The sequence below is a fragment of the Cricetulus griseus genome (genome assembly GCF_003668045.3).
Source record: "Cricetulus griseus strain 17A/GY chromosome 1 unlocalized genomic scaffold, alternate assembly CriGri-PICRH-1.0 chr1_1, whole genome shotgun sequence".
NCBI lineage: Eukaryota > Metazoa > Chordata > Mammalia > Rodentia > Cricetidae > Cricetulus > Cricetulus griseus.
The window spans coordinates 260,606,940-260,624,812 of NW_023276807.1; the positions used below are offsets into that span (position 1 = coordinate 260,606,940).

At 36.2% G+C, this 17,873-nt stretch overlaps 1 long non-coding RNA gene across 2 annotated transcripts in view; it reads left to right on the top strand.

Moving 5' to 3' along the window:
• The first annotated feature begins 676 nt into the window (after positions 1–676).
• The window catches only part of LOC103160695, a 53,650-nt gene continuing 36,453 nt past the window's right edge, over positions 677–17,873 (top strand). For both annotated transcript variants that reach the window (XR_003480862.2, XR_004772541.1), the window contains exon 1: positions 677–1,122. This is a non-coding gene — a long non-coding RNA (uncharacterized LOC103160695). The remainder of the gene's footprint in view (positions 1,123–17,873) is intronic.

A 17,873-nucleotide genomic window follows, 5' to 3' on the forward strand; every position in this document is an offset into this window, starting at 1 on the left:
CCACACTGAACCACCTAGAAGAGAAAGTAGGCACCCTTGAACAAATTGGTACAGGAGACTGCTTTCTGAGCATGACACCAGTATCTCAAACATTGAAATAGACAATTAACAAATGGGACCTCCTGAAACTGAAAAGCTTCTGTAAAGCAAAGGACACAGTCAGCAAGACAAAACGTCAGCCGACAGAATGTGAAAAGATATTCACCAACCCCACATCTGACAGTGGGCTGATCACCAAAATATAAAATAAATTCAAGAGGCTAGCCACCAAAACACCAAACAATGCAATTAAAAGATGGAGTGTGGAACTAAATAGTGAATTCTCAACAGAGGAATCCAAAATGGCTGAAAGAAAGTGTTTAACACCTTACCCATCAGGGAAATGCAACTCAAACCACACTGAAATACCATCTTACTCCTGTCAGAATGGCTTAAATCAACAACAACAATGACAGTCTATCTGGAGAGGATGTGGAGAAAGAAAAGTTTCCTCCATTGCTGGTGGGAGTGCAAATTGTACAACTACTTTGGAAAGCAGTATGGTGCAGTATGGTGGTTTCTTATAAAAATGGGAATCAGTCTACCTCAAGATCCAGCAATTCCTCTCTTGGGCATATACCCCAAAATGCACACACATACAATAAGGACATATGTTCAACTATGTTCATAGCAGCATTATTTGTAATAGCCAGAACCTGAAAACAACCTAGATGCCTCTCAACTGAAGAATGGATAGAGTAAATGTAGTATATTTACACAATGGAGTAGTACTCAATGGAAAAAAATGGATGAAACTTGAAGAAAGCATCCTCAGTATGGTAAATCAGTCACAAAAGGATAAACATGGTATGTACTCATTCATTTTTGATTTTTTAGACATAGAGCAAAGGATCACTAGTCTGCAATCCACACTCCCAGAGGAGCTACGAAACAAGGAAGACCCTAAGAGAAGATTGCATAGTCCCTCGATGAAGGAGATTGGGACAAGTACCCCTGACCAAATTGGAGCCTGGGTGCAGGGAGAGGAAGGAGAGTCTTCATCCAGTTGCTGTTCGAGGCAGAGGCAGACACCCATAACTAAACACTGAACCATACTCTTAGAGTTCAGTTGTGGAAAGAGAGGTGAGTTGAGCAAAGGAGCCAAGACAGGGATGGAGAGACGTTCTGAAATAGTGGATCTGATCTAGTGAGAACTGAATCACATAGCTGGGAAAACAGCATTGGACCAAACCAACCCCTCTGAATGTGGGTGCCAGCTAGGAGGCCAAGACAGTCTATGGGTACTCTCACAGCTGAGCCAGTCTTTATCCCTACAGCAAAAATGGACTTCGGAAGCCCATTCCCTATGTAGGGATACTATTACAGCCCAGACACAGCAAGGGGGCCTAGGCCCTCCCCCAAACAATATGACAGACTTTAACTGTCCTTGATGGAGGGCCAAACTATCCCTGGGGAGTAGTCATGGGATGGGTTGGGTAGGGAACATGGGAGGATGGGCAGGTGAGGGAATGGGAGGGATGGATATGTAAATATGAGTAATTACAAATAAATAAATAAATAAATAAATAAATAAATAAATAAATAAATAAATAAATAAATAATTACATAGTAATACAGTTCGCCTCATAATGCTGGCAGCTAGAAGCCATGATATCATAGTTTGGAGTTACATGCATGAAGTACATATTCCTCAACCTTGCACATAGTCTACTTAGACAATGTGTCTGCAGAAAATAATTATAATAACTGTGTTACAGAGAAGGATCATGAGTAATATATACTTTTCATCTTGAAAATGTTTGTTTTAAAACCAAACCACAACTTCCTTACAGAGTGCAATGTTATTACATATCTTTTTTTCTAATTTTATGGGCACTTTGTTTTCATAAAAGGCAAGATGGTTTGCATTTCTCTTGGTTTAAATGTAAAATGACACTAAAGACTGTGATCTGTCTGCCATGTGTCTGTCCTCTTCATAATGCATGACTACTTGAAAGGTGAAGTCATGGTGTACACAGTGTGCTCAACAGCCCCAGACATCTACAATCCCCTGGAGTGCCATGTGATACTGTGTTTCCCCAAAATATTCATACTTTCTGTAACATTGTCAAGGATTATGATCTGTATCAAACTGTCTCCCTATGTGCTATTAAATAGCTGGGAAAAATTATCAGACAAAATTTGGAAGTTTAAAGAGAAGCCTTTCAGAAACTCACACTCTATATTCTTCATGCTGTCATGTCAATATAAGTCCTTTATTTCATCTTTTCCTTGTATTCAGCTTTCACTCTAATGTGATGGGGGATATCCTTTTGTATGCTGTGATTATATGCCTCTTTTATTGGTTGATGAAGAAAGCTGTTTCAGCCTATAGACAGGCATGATGTACCCAGGCAGGAAGCATAGGTGGGACTACTAGACTGAGACAATGCTGGTTATTGGGATGTGGAGGGTGAGTCTGGGGAGAGATGCCATGTGGTTGCCAAGGAAGCAAGAGGTTTGAACATCACTAATAAGCCAAGAACACATGGAGATTGATAGAAATGGGTTAATAATTGAGAGAGGTAGCCAATAAGAAGCCTGAGAAATCATCCAAACGGTTCATAATTAATATAGGACTTTGTATTTATTTGGGACTAAATGGCTGTGGAAGCAAGTGAGACAGAAACTTCCATCCACAGTAATCAACAGTTAGAACTAAAGACATCTCATTGTATGGCAGGATAAGACTTGTATTTTTCTGATGGTGTTCTCTTTCCAAAAGTTAAAGAGTATATAATGTAGCACCCCAGTTCAGGAAAGCCCATATCTTTAGCATTGACATACAGAATTATTGCCTCAACATTGTATTTTCATTTCTATATGCTAAAAATAAATCCTTCAATGTTACCACTACATGCTTAGGAGGATATTTGAATGTTTCTTACTTTATGCTAGTAGCATTGTCCATTATTTGTCACAGAATTGGACAAATGTCCAATTTGTGATGTCATAAAGTAGAAATAGTACCTGGAGCTGTGCACAGCTGCAAGGATGGGCACAAGTATACTTGTAGGAGAGACCCTGATTATAGGTATCACCGACCACTCCCGCTTGGACGTGGTCTCATTTATTTAAAAGGGGTTTAAGAAGGAGAAAGGCGAGCAGGCAGCTCTCTCTCGCTTGGCTGACCTGACTGGGAAGCATTTCTGTGTCAGTCCTACTCAGGTGCAAACCTGGTCACTGGTTCCCTTGTGTGAGTATGTTCCCTTAATAAACTAGTGAATATAACTTATTTTTGACTCTACATTGTAATCATCAATATATACTGTTCTAATCTATGAGTGGGCACAGACAATGAGATTAAAATCAAAACTCAGGACATGATTTGGCAGGAGTCTCCTGAGGGAAAATCCCATAGTTCTAATGACCATATAACTTTCAAGATGTTCACACACAAAGTGGGGCATATGTTTTTCTGGACAAATTTGGCATTTGAAACCAGAAATGAATATCTATATTTGAGAGTATAAATAGAATTGGAGTAAGTGGCACATAAAATGACTATATTCTAATCAGTAGAAACCTTGAAGCTGCCTTGGTGGAACTTCAAACCATAATGCACTCTGAAATGAGATTTTACTCCAGGTTAAACCTCACTAGATGTACTACTGCAGGATTCTTGTGGCAGAGATAACAAAGGAGTATTGGATGATATAATTTTAAAGCACTTTGGGGCAGTTGAATTCATCACACAAATATGTGCAAAGAAATGAACATATTTGAAATGTTATAGTGGTTGTTAATGTCCCTTAAGAAAAAACTGTGTATGTAGTCTACTTGATCAGTCAATCATATCATATTCTGTAAATTTACCTCTTCACTAGATCACCAGTGGTTTCTAATATAATCTTGAGTCCTTACGTACCCTGTTATATTTTGACTTTACAGAACAGTATTGTTCTTAAACTAGGTCTGGGAACTACAAAAATTATATCATCTGTAGTAATCATAAGACAGTACTATAATTAATTTAATCAACCATGTACTTTGGTGTGGAGTTATCTCTACAAAGTTAATTTGCAAGTCTTTCATGACCAGTGTCTTAAAAACATATCCACAACCCCAACACTTTTTTCCATGTCCAATGAGGTTAGTAAATCCTTCCAACTACCCTAGTAGGAAATGGTTTAACCTTTGCTGAATTACTGTAATAGAAACCAAGCCAGTCTCTCACTACTTTTGAGATTTGTCCTCATTGATTTTGAGCATAGTTATTAAAAAGTTAGTCTTTTTAAAGTTCAAATTAGAATCCCATATTCTTTCCTACAAATGCTTCAATGGTCAACATTTATCAACTAGATGACAAATTATTTCAACAAAAAAATCTTAATTCTGATCCCATTTATACTCCTTCTTTTATTTATTTCTAGCCTGTGATAAGGCTTTTAAAACTATTAGTATATATTTCTTTAAAACATCTGTGCTCAAAATAGTCTGTGCCCAGAATATTTTTACTTACATGGTTGTCTATCCTCTTAAAAGATCTTAAAAATGTCATAAGACACATTGAATTTCTCCTTCGTCTTTGTCTGTCTGTCTGTCTGTCTGTCTCTCTCTCTCTCTCTCTCTCTTTCTCACTCTCTCAGGTTTCTTACCTTATAAACTAATAAATGTTTGTATATTTTTTGTATTTTGTTATATTTATCATATTGTAATATTTATATTTTATTGATATCTATTTTCATTTTCTAATTTTATTTGATATACTTTAAAATACATGAAAACAACCTTTTAATTTTGTATTGAATTTCAAGTACCAAGGAGAGTTTCTTAGCCATATAATATTTTTAAATAAGAGTTTGCTAAAATAATGGATCATATCAGTTGTTTTATTGTTCATGACAATATAAAACCTGACTTTTGACTATTTAACTAAATTTTTATTTAAATTAAAAGCAATCTTATCTTACATTCCAATACCAGTTCCCTCTCCCTCCCATGCTTCCAAGCCCTCCTGTGATCCCCCATCCCACCCTCCATCCTCTTCCCAGGGAGGATGAGGCTTTCCATGGGCATCATCAAATTCTTTATGTCTTTTGGGGTGGGGCCTAGGCTTTCCTCCATGTGTCTAGGCTGAGAGAGTATCTGTCCATAGGGAATGGGCTCCCAAAGTCCATTCATGCACTACAGATAAATATTGGTTTCACTGCCAGAGGCCCCATTGACTGCCCAGGCCTCCACACTGACACCCATGTTCAGGTGGCCTAGGTTGGTCCCATGCAGGTTCCCTAGCTATCAGACTGGGGTCCTTGAGCTCACACACTTGCTTAGGTCAGCGTTTCTTTGGGTTTCACCAGCATATTCCTGACCCCTCTGCTCATCCCTTCCCCTTCTCCACAAATAGACTCCAGGAGTTATGCTCAGTGCCCTGCTGTGGGTCTCTGCTTTCACATGATCTTCTCACTAGATGCTGACTTTAGAGTTTTAAGTGTGATTATTGAGAAATTTCTCTTCATTGTGTATCTTTTCATGTATAATGTAAATTGTTATCTGAATTGCATTCTCAAATGATTTGCACTAAGTACATACTGCTGATTTCTCTCTATCTTGCAACAGAGTTTGGAGAGGTCATTTTATTTACACAACTTTATAAATATAGGAGTCTAATTTTTAATGTCTGTTTACATCAGAAGAATAGATGCCATCCTGATATCCTTAGAACTACCACAATCCTTTAGAGTGAGAAGGAAATTTTAAAAATGTGATACTGACACTCAAAGGACTTAAGAGTGCAGTTGCTTACTGTTGTCAGGAGATGCAAATAGGTGCCAGTTGCCAATCAGATACTCTTCTATATAGAAATGAGCACTTCCTGAAATCAGTGGTCAGCTGTTCCATCTGACATTAACTTTCCAGTCTAACTCAGACTTGCATCTATTTCCTATATTCTCAATCTTTTGATCACTCTACACACTATACATTAGTTAATATGCACACATAAGAATTTACAGCATAATAAGTGGCCCATGATCATGAATGTCACCAATGTTTGAAGATGTCTTTCCAAGGTAAGATTTGAGCACATTCTGACAGGCAAAATCATTGCTTTCATATTATGGGAAAAGACAGTAATTAAAATACCTTATGACAGAAACAAAAATTTGAGAAAATAAGAACAATATGCTCTTTCACAATTGTTACACAGAAATATATTTTCCTTTTTTTAAAATTTAAATAAGAAACAAGCTTGTTTTAATGTCAATACCTCTCTTTCCCCTCCTCTCTTGCCCCCCAACAACCCCAGGTCGCATCCCATTTTTGCTGGGTATAGTAGTCTGGGCTGTCATCATGGTCTCTTATTGTTTACAGAATATCTATCTAGGACCTTCTGGTTTTCAGAATTTCCATGCAGAAGTACGGTGTAATTCTGATCAGCTTGCCTTTATATTTTACTTGGCATTTTTCCTTTGCTGCTTTTAATATTCTGTATTTATTATGTATGTTTGGTGTTTTGATTATTATGTTTTGAGGGTACTATTTTGTGGCATGTTCTGTAAGCTTCTTGTCCTTTCATTGGCATGTCTTTCTTTAAGTTGGGAAAGTTTTTATTTATGATTTTGTTGAATATGTTTTTTACACTTTTGAGTTGGGTTTCTTCACCTTTTTCTATACCAATTATTCTTAGGTTTGGTCTTTTCATGGTGTCCCTTATTTCCTGGATATTATATGTTAAGGATTTGTTGGACTTAAGATTTTCTTTGGTCAAGGAAACTATGTCCCCAGTGTATCTTCAAAGCCTGAGATTTTCTCTTCCTTCTCTTATTTTCGGTTTGTTATGCTTGCATCTGCAGTTCCTGATCATTTACCCTGCTTTTCTATTTCCAGCATTCCCTCAGTTTGTGTTTTCTTTATTGTCTCTATTTCAATTTTTATATCTTGAACAGTTTGAATTGTTTCCTTCATCTGTTTGATTGCTATTTCTTGGCTTTCCTTGCTTTCTTTAAAAGATTTCTTGCAATTTTATTTTGTTTTTTGTTGCATTTCTTTAAGGGATTTTCTGATATCCCCTTTGAGGGCCTCTATCATCTTCATAAAGTTATTTTTAAGGTCATTTTCTTCTGCTTCATCTGTGATGTGATGTTCAGGTCTTACTGATGTAGAGTCCCTAGACTCTAGTGGTATCATATTGGTTTTTCTATTTTTGAATTTGTTTTTATATTGCCATCTTCCCATCCCATCTTCCAGTGGGTTCAAGTGGGGTCTCTTCCTCTCCTGGAGGAAATGGGTGCAAGATTCCCTTCCAGTGGGTTCAAGCAGGTCAAATACTCTTATGGGTCTCAATATGGGTACAGGCAGGTTTGAGATTCTCCCACTCCTGGGGTGTGGAGGCAGGACTACTATATGGACATCACCAGACTCTGGATTGCTGGCACTGTGGGGGGTGAGTTGACCTGCCCATAGTCCCCAGGCCAGGAGATCCCAAAAAGGGCAAGTGGAAGTCGGGCCTGAGACAGGGGCCCATGCTCACCTCTCCCCTGAATGGGGTTGGACGAGACAGAAATATAATTCATTGAGAAAAAAAAACATATTTGATGATAAAGCAAAAACATTAATTGAATTTTGCAAATAATTTTTCCCACTGAAAGTTTTGGGAATTCTGTACATTTGTCATCATTTGTTTACCAATGAAGAAAGTAACTGCATTGAGAACAAAATTTTAGCATATGTATTTTTTATTTCATAGATTATTCTCCAAATATACGTGTTATTTGTCTGTTTGCTTGCTAGTTTGTTCCCAAGAAAATATGCTTTCCAATGTAAAAAGAAGCCTATCACTTCAATTTAAATATAGCCAGCTATATCTTACAAAGTAGATCTATTCAAGAATGAATGAACTGAAAGGGGGTCTACTAGAGTATAAAACAGTTGAATTATGGAGGATAGAGGAAATAATATAGACCTTTTATATTGAAGGAGAAATATATATATATATGGAGAAAGCAAGAATGGACTTCTCATAAGGATACACCTGTAAACTTTCTTTTTTTAGTTTAAATTAGACACAAGCTTGTTTTACATGTCAATCCCAGTTCTCTCTCCCTCCCCTACTGCTCTGCCACCCACAAACAAATCCCCTTTCTGATCCCCAGGTGGGATGAAGCCTTCCATGGAGGATCTTCAAAGTCTGTCAAATCATTTGGAGCCAGGCCTAGACCCTCCCATTATGTCTATGCCAAGAGAGTATCCCTTTATGTAAAATATGCTCCAATGTCCCTTCATGTACTAGGGATAATTACTGATCCACTACCAAAGACCATACTATGCCCAGACCTCCAAAGTGACATCCACATTCAGGAGTCTGGTTCAGTTCTATGCTGGTTTCCCAGCTATCAGTCTGATGTCCAGGAGCTCCCCCTTGTTCAGGTCAGCTGTTTCTGTGGGATTCCCCAACCTGGTCTTGATATTGGATCAACATTTCATTATGACTTAATATTTTATATTACCTAAAAATTGAAGTCTTTTTTTAGTGTAAACACATACAGTTTCTTAACACTTATACTGACAATTTACTTTTGTTACCAGGTTTTAATATTATATTTGACTGTTTCACATGGAAGACACCATACTTTCAATTTATCTGTATCTCCCAGGTCTCAATATTAATATAAGATCATCACTTCTAGAGTTAAAGTTACACAATTGCTTAAACCTTCAAAATGTTCAGATATTAAAAGCTACTTTTCTTCAAAAAAAGGCACAAGGAAATGGAGACTGATAAAGCAGGTTCCGCACTCCATAGTACAATATTAATATTTTATAACACAGGATGAAAAATTTTCTGTGAGCATGACACATTTATTTGTTATTTCTCATCATTAATCATTAACCCTTTTAAGATTACTGAAATCAGTAGCCAAATATAATATGTTAAACAAGTTCATAATAGCTGGAAAACCTCCATTATTTCATCAACTGACCTGATTCAAGACATGATAGAATTATTGAAGCTTGTTGGTTTTGCCATTTGAACACTGAATTACTTTCTGAATAATATATGAAGGAAAAATGAAGACCCAAATTCCATCCCACTGCCATCTGGCTTTAGAGGATAAATGTCACAAGCAATTGGCATACTCTTGCTTAAGATAAATCTCTACCCTTTTTGTAAATTCTAAACCATGTTGTGTTCATAAGCACAGTGGGTAGAATGATCTTCAAAATATATTTTTAGAATAGATAATGCCAGACTAGATAAATCACCAGTGTAAGACCAAGTGACACTGTTCATATTCACATGATTCAGGGTGAGAGGTGAAGGTTTAATGTTCTCACTAAGGAAAATGAGAAAACACAAAACACCCATCTTCAAAGTATATCTACAAGGATAAGTCCAAATAAAAATGGAGCAATATTCATGTTAAGATGAGATTTTCTTTACTAACATACTCTTATGTTAACATTATTAAAGATGTTTGCTTATATCATTTAGAATTAATTAACATAAACTGCTGTATATGTGATTATATTATTAAAAAAACTGAACAGAGATTGGGGAACTTTAAAATGGATAAATATCTATTTCTTCTTTAGATGTTTAATTTTCAGAGTTAATGTATATCACAGTTTAATAATTTCCTCAAATATTTGTTTTAGATAGGTTTTATTTAAAAAACTTTAAAATTTTATTTCAGTAACTAAAATTATTTAACTAATTGAAAATAAATTGCTGTGACTACTTAAGCATTATTGATATGCACAACTAAATTATCTCATTTCTATATATGTGACTATATATACAGATGTTATTTTTGCTAGTCTCTTAAAATTCTTAGAGTAATTGTTTTATATTTTCTTTAGTAATTATCTGCCTATAACTAATATTGTTTCTAATATAAAAAGGGAAAAATGACTTTGAGTTTTTGCCCATGTCACAAAGCAAATGCAGAGAAAGACATTGTGTCTTATCTGTAAAATTCATTTTCTTCAAACAATGGGAAAGTATGGCAAATTGCTAGCTTATGGCAGTTTATTGACAAAAATACACCTGTCAGCCATACAGCTTTTCTCAATAGAAACTTTTGTTTTTGGAAGTTTAAAATTCTATACTCTCAATAGGAATAAAACATCACCTCTACAAAACTACATATAAAGACAGCAAATATCAAGTATGTTCTAGGTGAAAGAAAAGTAATTACAAACACTTAAGACCTATTTTCAGTGAAGGAACTAGAGCAAAAGGCAAGAACTATATATCTAGTCCTAGGGTAAAGGCATAACAGAGATTTCTATAGAGGTATCTTAAGCTGGAAAGCTTAAGTCTTGCACCTAACATTTCTATCACTTAAGAGAAAAGAATAATTGTGACATACTAATCTTCAACCTCATCAAAGGCCTGAGAATGAGGATAACAATCTAGGGTAGGAAGGAAGTGCTGAAAAGTAACTTCCAATAGGTGCTGCAAAGACAGCAGGCTACCTGGACAGTCACCCAAAGTCTCACAACAGTGTAGGGGCAATCAGCTTTGGCTGAGTCCTGAATAATACAGGGAGGTAGAAAGTCTGTCTTTCCCTGACTTGGCAATGTTTATCAGTCTTCTACGTTTATCTCCTGCAAGCACAGTAGGACAGCATTTCCAAAGTCATTGATTGAGGCGGGGCAGTTCTTTGCCCAAGAGGCCATTACCTGAGGAGAGAACAGACTCCAGAAGGAGAGACATTGGTGCCCAACATTTTCTTGGGAATAGCTTTGTGCTGTCAAGAGCAATTGTGTCTCGTGTCAAAGCAGTACTAATATTAAAACATTTAAATGCAATATTCTGCAGGTCTATGAAGTGTTTGAAAATCAATATCTATGTCTGACTAGTCACATAGATAAGAAACATAGGTGGTAATAGTCTGTAATTCTCAGAAACCTAGTTTTACGATGGCTGAAGCTTCCTGAAATAATTTATCCAGGACAATGACTTCAATATATATGTATAAAATTTCTTAATAACAGATATAGAATTGAAATGTCTTGACTAGAGGAAGAATTGTAAAGTGCAATATGATAATATCCTAAGTTGTATCAATACACAAATATACAAAATGTATATACTTCAAGATAGTTTTATATTTGTGTGCAATATATTATAAACTGAAAGAAGACCCTAAATAGTCAACAAATAATAATCTAACAATTTAAGTTATCTATAGCTAACAGTTGCTAAAGTTAGTTCACTAGAAAATATGTAAATCTACCTATATCCAGTTTTAAACATACCTTTTCCATCCATATCCTCAAACTTATCTAAAAGAGATACCCAAAAGCAGGGCGTTCCTGGCACATATTTTTAATCCCAGCACCCAGGAGGCAGAGGCATGTGGATATCTGTGAGTTTGAGACCAGCCTGGTCTACAAGAGCTAGTTCCAGGATATCTTCCAAAGCCTCAGAGAAACCCTGTCTTGAAAAACATACAAACAAACAAAAAACATACCCAAGTCTGGGCATCATCTTCCATACCCAACCCTAAACAACTGAAAATGACCCTATGCAGGTGATTATTACCCCTTAAAGCCAACAATAGGGAAAGGGGCATTGTTTTCTTGATGGGGGAACTGTTGTATACACATATTTCTCTTATTGTTTGATGAATAAAACACTGTTGGCCAATATGGAAGCAAGATAGGCAGGACTAGGAGACAAAGAGGATTCTGGGAAGTTGGGAAGTAAGAGGTGGCCATATGATCCTGGGAGGAGAGGACACAAGAGTCTGGCATTCTGGATAAGATAAGACAATGTAGAAATACATATATTAGAAATACAAGCCCATGAGAAATCCTAGTCACTGGCAAACAGTTTGTAATTAATATAGTGTCTCCTGTGTTATTTAGTGGCTTTCAGGTTGCTGCTGAACTGGGCAGGAACACAGCAAAAGTTTTCTTAGGATTACTTCCTGTTGAAATTGGATGACCAATAACTCCATATGATCCTGTAGGGAAAAATGATTAGAGCAACAAAAAGTCTCAAGGAGGCTAGTGGCAACATTTGTAGCTAGTTTTTTCATGGCAGGAGATGCTTTAATGAAGTTCTTATCTGTATCTCTGGCCAGGGTATAATACGAAGTTGTATCATTTCAGCTGTCTGGTCTGGAGTTGTCTCCAGCCTTACAGTCCCGCAACCCTGCCTATGTTCAGGATTGTGGGTTGGGCACTAGATGCGGAGGCATGGAAAATAATTTATGGGACTAGGTACAATTATAGGCTAAATATTATTTCAGGGAAAAGTCACTTACACAAGAAGTAGTAGTTCTGTCTCTAAGGATCCGCACAGGCTGCTTTCTATGACCCAATGGGACACAAGAGAGAGCCACCTGCACGGATCCCAGACCAAAAACTCATTCTCATTCACATTGGAACCTTGAGCCATGCCCAAATGGGCGTGTTCCATGCTACAGATGCAGGCTGGATAGATATCTCACTAAAATACATAGTGGAAGATTTCCTTTTTAAAAAAAAAAATGTAGAAAAATGTTATTTTACATTTCAATCCCAGTTACTCTTCTTCCATCCTCTTATGCCCCTCCCCATTGAATCCCCCATTTTAACCTCCCCAGAGAGTTTGAAACCTTCCATAGGGGATCATCAAAGTCTGTCACATCATTTGGGGAAGGGCCAGGCCCTCTCTCATGTATCTGGACTGAGAGAGAAGATTTCCAATTGCCCACAGAGTAGATGCATGCTCTAGACATTGTTGATGTTTAACTGTCTTTCTGAAAACAGTGGACAGACAAAAAGAATAAAAATTAGGCATGAGCTAAAACAGTGTGAATTGGTTATCTTTCACTTTGGAGACTGGGTGTGAAACCAGCAGGAAAGCTATTGTAGTGACTGGAATATCCTTAGCTTTTATTTAATTGACTCTACTCTCCATGAAACAGCTATAGTTATCCTTTAGGTTCCCTCCAGAACTCACGACGTTGCAGCATAGTGATTCACCATCTCTAATGCAAAATAATTCAGTATGTCATGTATTTGGCTCATCTTCCTAGACACTTTTTATCATCTTGCATTACATATAATACCTAATGTAAAGTGTGTGCTATATAATTAGTTGATAAATCATTGCTCTTGGAATAATGACATATAAAAAATATGAACATAAATATTTTGGATTTGGAGTTGAATGAAACTGCAAATGTGGAAGCTAGTTATATGAAGAAAATACATTTGTAAATTAACCAACTTTTTATTGAGCCTAAAACGGGGAACAATAACTACCCCCAAAAAATATGGTCCCTTATGCTTTTGTTCATATATAACTTTGAAAACATTGGGCAAGAGGTAATATAAAAAGTAAAAATAAAACCTTGATAATAAGACATTTCAATTAAATCTTGTGAATAAATTGCACTAATATATATGAAGCATTAAAACAATTTCATATTCAAAGTCCTCATAACCATAAATTAAGTCTTGGATTTGGGCGTTGAACTCTGTTCAATATACCAATTTTAGCCGGGCATACCATGATCACTTATTTTGTGAATTTTGATCAGTATGGCTCTCTGAGGAGAATGTGGAAGTATATTTATTAGTGGCTATAAGGGCAAGTATTCAGATTAGAATAAAAATCTGTACAGATGTAGGAGAAGGGTAATAGTAGGTTTACCTCTGGGGTCTATGATTTTCTATTCACAGGTTGCTGGACATGTTTATAGAATCAGACAGGGATTCCCTCCTACCGAGAAGAATTAAGTTCAACTGGGAAGCTGTGCTTACCACCCATCTCCCAAAATCCATGTGGCGTGATCACAGCATTGAGACTATATGGCTAGAATGGCCATTGTTGTTGTTCATAGGCATCTATGGCCCACTATCCCTCTCTTTAGCATTACTCATATTCCCTTTCTCCTCTCCAAGATTATAGAAGTTATTTTAGCTCTATTCAGGTCTAGTGATCCAGAGCTAGAATCCACAAGTAAGCAACAATATGAGATACTTATTTTTCTGCGTGTTGGTTATCTTGGAGTAATATTTGTCCACTTCCATCCCTATACATGGAAATTTAATATTTAATCGTTCTTTATAGCTGAATAGAAACTCATTGTGTATAAGTAACACATTTCCATCATCTAGAAGGACTTCTAGATTTCTTTCCATTTCATAAATATTATAAATAAAGCAGTTATGGATATGCCTATGAACTTATCTCTGTAATAAGATATCAAGCCCTTTGAGTACATGTCAAGGTGTGGTATATTTGGGTTGTATTGTAGATATACTTTTAGATTTTGAAGAATTATAGGTATTGATTCCAGAGTGACTGCTCAGTTTGTAAAACTACCAGCAATAAATGAGGGCCATACTTTCTTTTCATTCTCTCAAGCATTGATTTCTACTTACTTTGTTGATAGTAGCTATTCTATTTGGATAAAATAAATCACAAAGATATTTTAATTTGACTTTCTGTGGTAACTAAAAATGTTGAATACTTCCAATGTTATTTCTTGGTTATTTTTATTTCTTCTTAAGAGATGGTCTCTATAAAACCATTGATTAGTTGAGAAATATTGCTTGAAGAGTGAAGAAAAGTGGGGAGGACATACAGAGGAGAAATTTGTGGGAACATCCATATACAAAAAAATAGATTGTTTAAGAATTTCATCCTGTCTCTGATGACCTGCTATGGAAGGCCTCACCCTCCCTGGGGAGGAAAAAGGGTACCTGATAGGTAGGGTTTTAGTTCAGTGGGGGTGGTAGGGGAGGAGTGGCAGGAGAGGGAACTGGTATTGACATATAAAACAAACTTGTTTCTAATTCAAAAATTTTTTTTCAAAAGTTCAAAAAAAAAAAAGAATTTCATTCTGGTATAAAAAAAGAATTCCATACTGGCATATAATGCACTTTGGTCAATCCACCCATACATGTCCACCACATCCTTTCACACAGCCCCAACACAACATTTTTCTCTTGTTTTCACTCTATCAGAGTAGGTGACTATTTTCTGAGTTCATTGCTTCTCTCTAACTAATGAGATACATAGTAAAGAATTAACCAGAAGAAGTAGACTTTGGTCTTCTTACATACTTACACAGTGCTTCTGTCTGAGCTGACATGTTCTGTTCTTCAATTACTGTACAGGGGCAGCTCAACACACATTCTGCCTCTTATTGCTAAGTTTTCTTATTAAAGATGTACCAAAAACCTCCTGTTCACTTGAAATCCCTATTCCTTTATTGATTTATTAAGTAGAACATCAACAAAAGATGAATTTTAACTAAAGACCAGAAGACCACTTGCATTACAATTTGAGGAAAATATTTACATGTTGTTTTTAATCTTATATAATTTGAGATAGAGCTCTAACTGCTAAATACGTTTAATTATTTTAAGACTTAAAATAAAAATATTAATTTGCTGTCTTTAGTAATTGATCTTCTCAGTGGCTCATTGATTTAGAATCCTTTTAAATCAGAATTTACATGTCGAAAATTTAGTATTTTTATATCATAAAAACACTTTAACATTATTTAACTCAAATAATGAATTATAGTTTGAAATGATTTTCTTCTCTGTAGACTTTTATCAAGTGTCTTCCATAATTCAGCATTGTTGGTCTGAAGTTATTTGTATAAGAAAGTCTATGGGTCTTCTAACAGTAGAGTCAGTGTTTATCCATAGTGCACAAATGGATTTTCGGAGCCCATTCTCTATGGAGGAATACTATTGCATACCAGATAAATCAAGGAGGGCCTAGGCCCTCCCCCAAATGATATGAAGGACTTTGAAGGTCCCCTGTGGAGGGCCTCATTATTTCTGGGGAGGAGTTGGGGGATGGGTTGGGGGGTTGGTGGGAAACATAGGAGGATGGGAGGGTGAGGGAATGGGGTTATGGATATGTAAATATGAGTAGTAATTAAAGAATTTAAATAAAAAAGAAAGTGGTACTCTATCATATTTCAGAGTTTTGATACAAATGTCAGGATATTCACACTGATATGTCTGTGATTTGACATGCTAGCATCCATTTAGCTTATTGTACTTTCCGAATATAGACTTTGGCTCTCTTTGATATTTGAGGAAAAGTTTATATAGCATCTCTAAATTATAACTATCACAAATTTCCTTAATTTATTTCAGAATTTCAATTAATCATATGAAGATATTTTCTTCTTATTCACTTTGGCTCTTGTATTAGAGGTTTTTATCATCCTGCATACCAGTCCCAAATAAACACTCTGAGGGTTACTATTGATTGCAATTGTTTGGATGATGGGTCAAGCTTCTTACTGACTAGCTCTCACAGTAAAATCAATCCATATTTACTAACCTGTGTATCACCACGTGCTTGTGGCTTACCAGGAATGTTCTGGCATCTTACCCCTTTGGTGTCTACATGGCATCTCCCGACTCTGTCTTTTTTCTTTATCTCTGTTTGGATTTCGCACCTGGCCCTATTCTGTGTGGCCATAGGTCAAATTAGCACTATTTATCAACCAATAAAAGCAAGACATATTCACAGCATATATAACGACACCCTACATCAGGCTTCAAATCTTAAAGTATTTATTACTTGCTCTTTGGCAATTACATATATGTATGCAGGGCATTCTGATAGCCTTAATATGCTGCACTCTTACCCAAACCACATTATCAATGCTCTCTCTATATATTTCCTCTTGAACATTACTTATGTTTTGGTATTGTGTGTCATATTTTTTCCTGATATTTTTAGGAGATAAAATCTCAGAACAAGCTTCCAGTTCCATGGCTCTTACACATTTTCCACCCTCTTCTATTATAAATCCTTAGCTTTAGATGCAAGAGATATGTTGTATATGTATTAATTGTTCAACCCTGGAATTGGAACTATCTGCTGAAGTCCAGTAGACCTCTCAATGGCTAAAAAACATAACGGCCCCTTCCAAGTAATCTATCAGCAGTGATGAATATGGTTTCATGTCCATATCAACAGTTGATATGCTCAGTGTTGCGTAGGCCAGTTGCACATACATAGTTGTTATAAGGTTATCAACTCATTTGTTGACCAATAACCTGAAGATAGAATTTCACACAGCAATTCTCTCTATCATCCAGATTTATGTTCTTTTTAGCTCTTCTTTGGATATGACTTTTGAGCCTCAGGAGGAGTGTCTTATTTAGCATTGAATATTAAGATTTATTTGTTATCAAAATTTGAGCAGCTATGAATATCTAAAATTCACCAATGTTCATTGTGAACAAAAGTTCTCTGATTTAGTCCGAGAATATCATTTGGCTACTGGTATAACCTCTTTGACTACAGGTTTATTATGAGGTATAGAGTACCAAGTATGAATAGTGTCCTATGGAGTGTTCCTCAAACCAAACAGAGACCAGTTGCTTACTCTTCCAAAAGTCATAACTCTGAATCACCACTCCATATTTATACTCAAGATTCTACATTTTACCTCTTACTATAGAGATACTTGCTCAACAGCTCAACATGTTCACAGCTTCTCTCTTTATAATTAAAAGCTAATATAATCAAACCATATGGTGCTCATTTGCCAAACTGATAATGAAAATGTCGGAAACATATAGAATATTTTATTCAGATATGAAGAAAAATGGAATCATGTATCTTTTGGGAGTAAATGAATAAAACAAATGAAAAATACTATGCAAGGTAATCCTGTCTAAGAAACATAAATGTGCTGTGTTCTTTCTCATATGTAGATATTGCTTTAGTTAGAGTTACCATTGCTGCTCATCATCAAATGAAGTCAGGACAGGGACTCAAACAGAACAGGAACCTGGAGGCTGGAGCTGGTGCAGAGGACACAGAGGGGTGCTTCTTACTAGTTTCCTTGAATGGCTTGACTATCCTGGTATCTCATTGAATCCAGGACCCCAGCCCAGAGATGCCA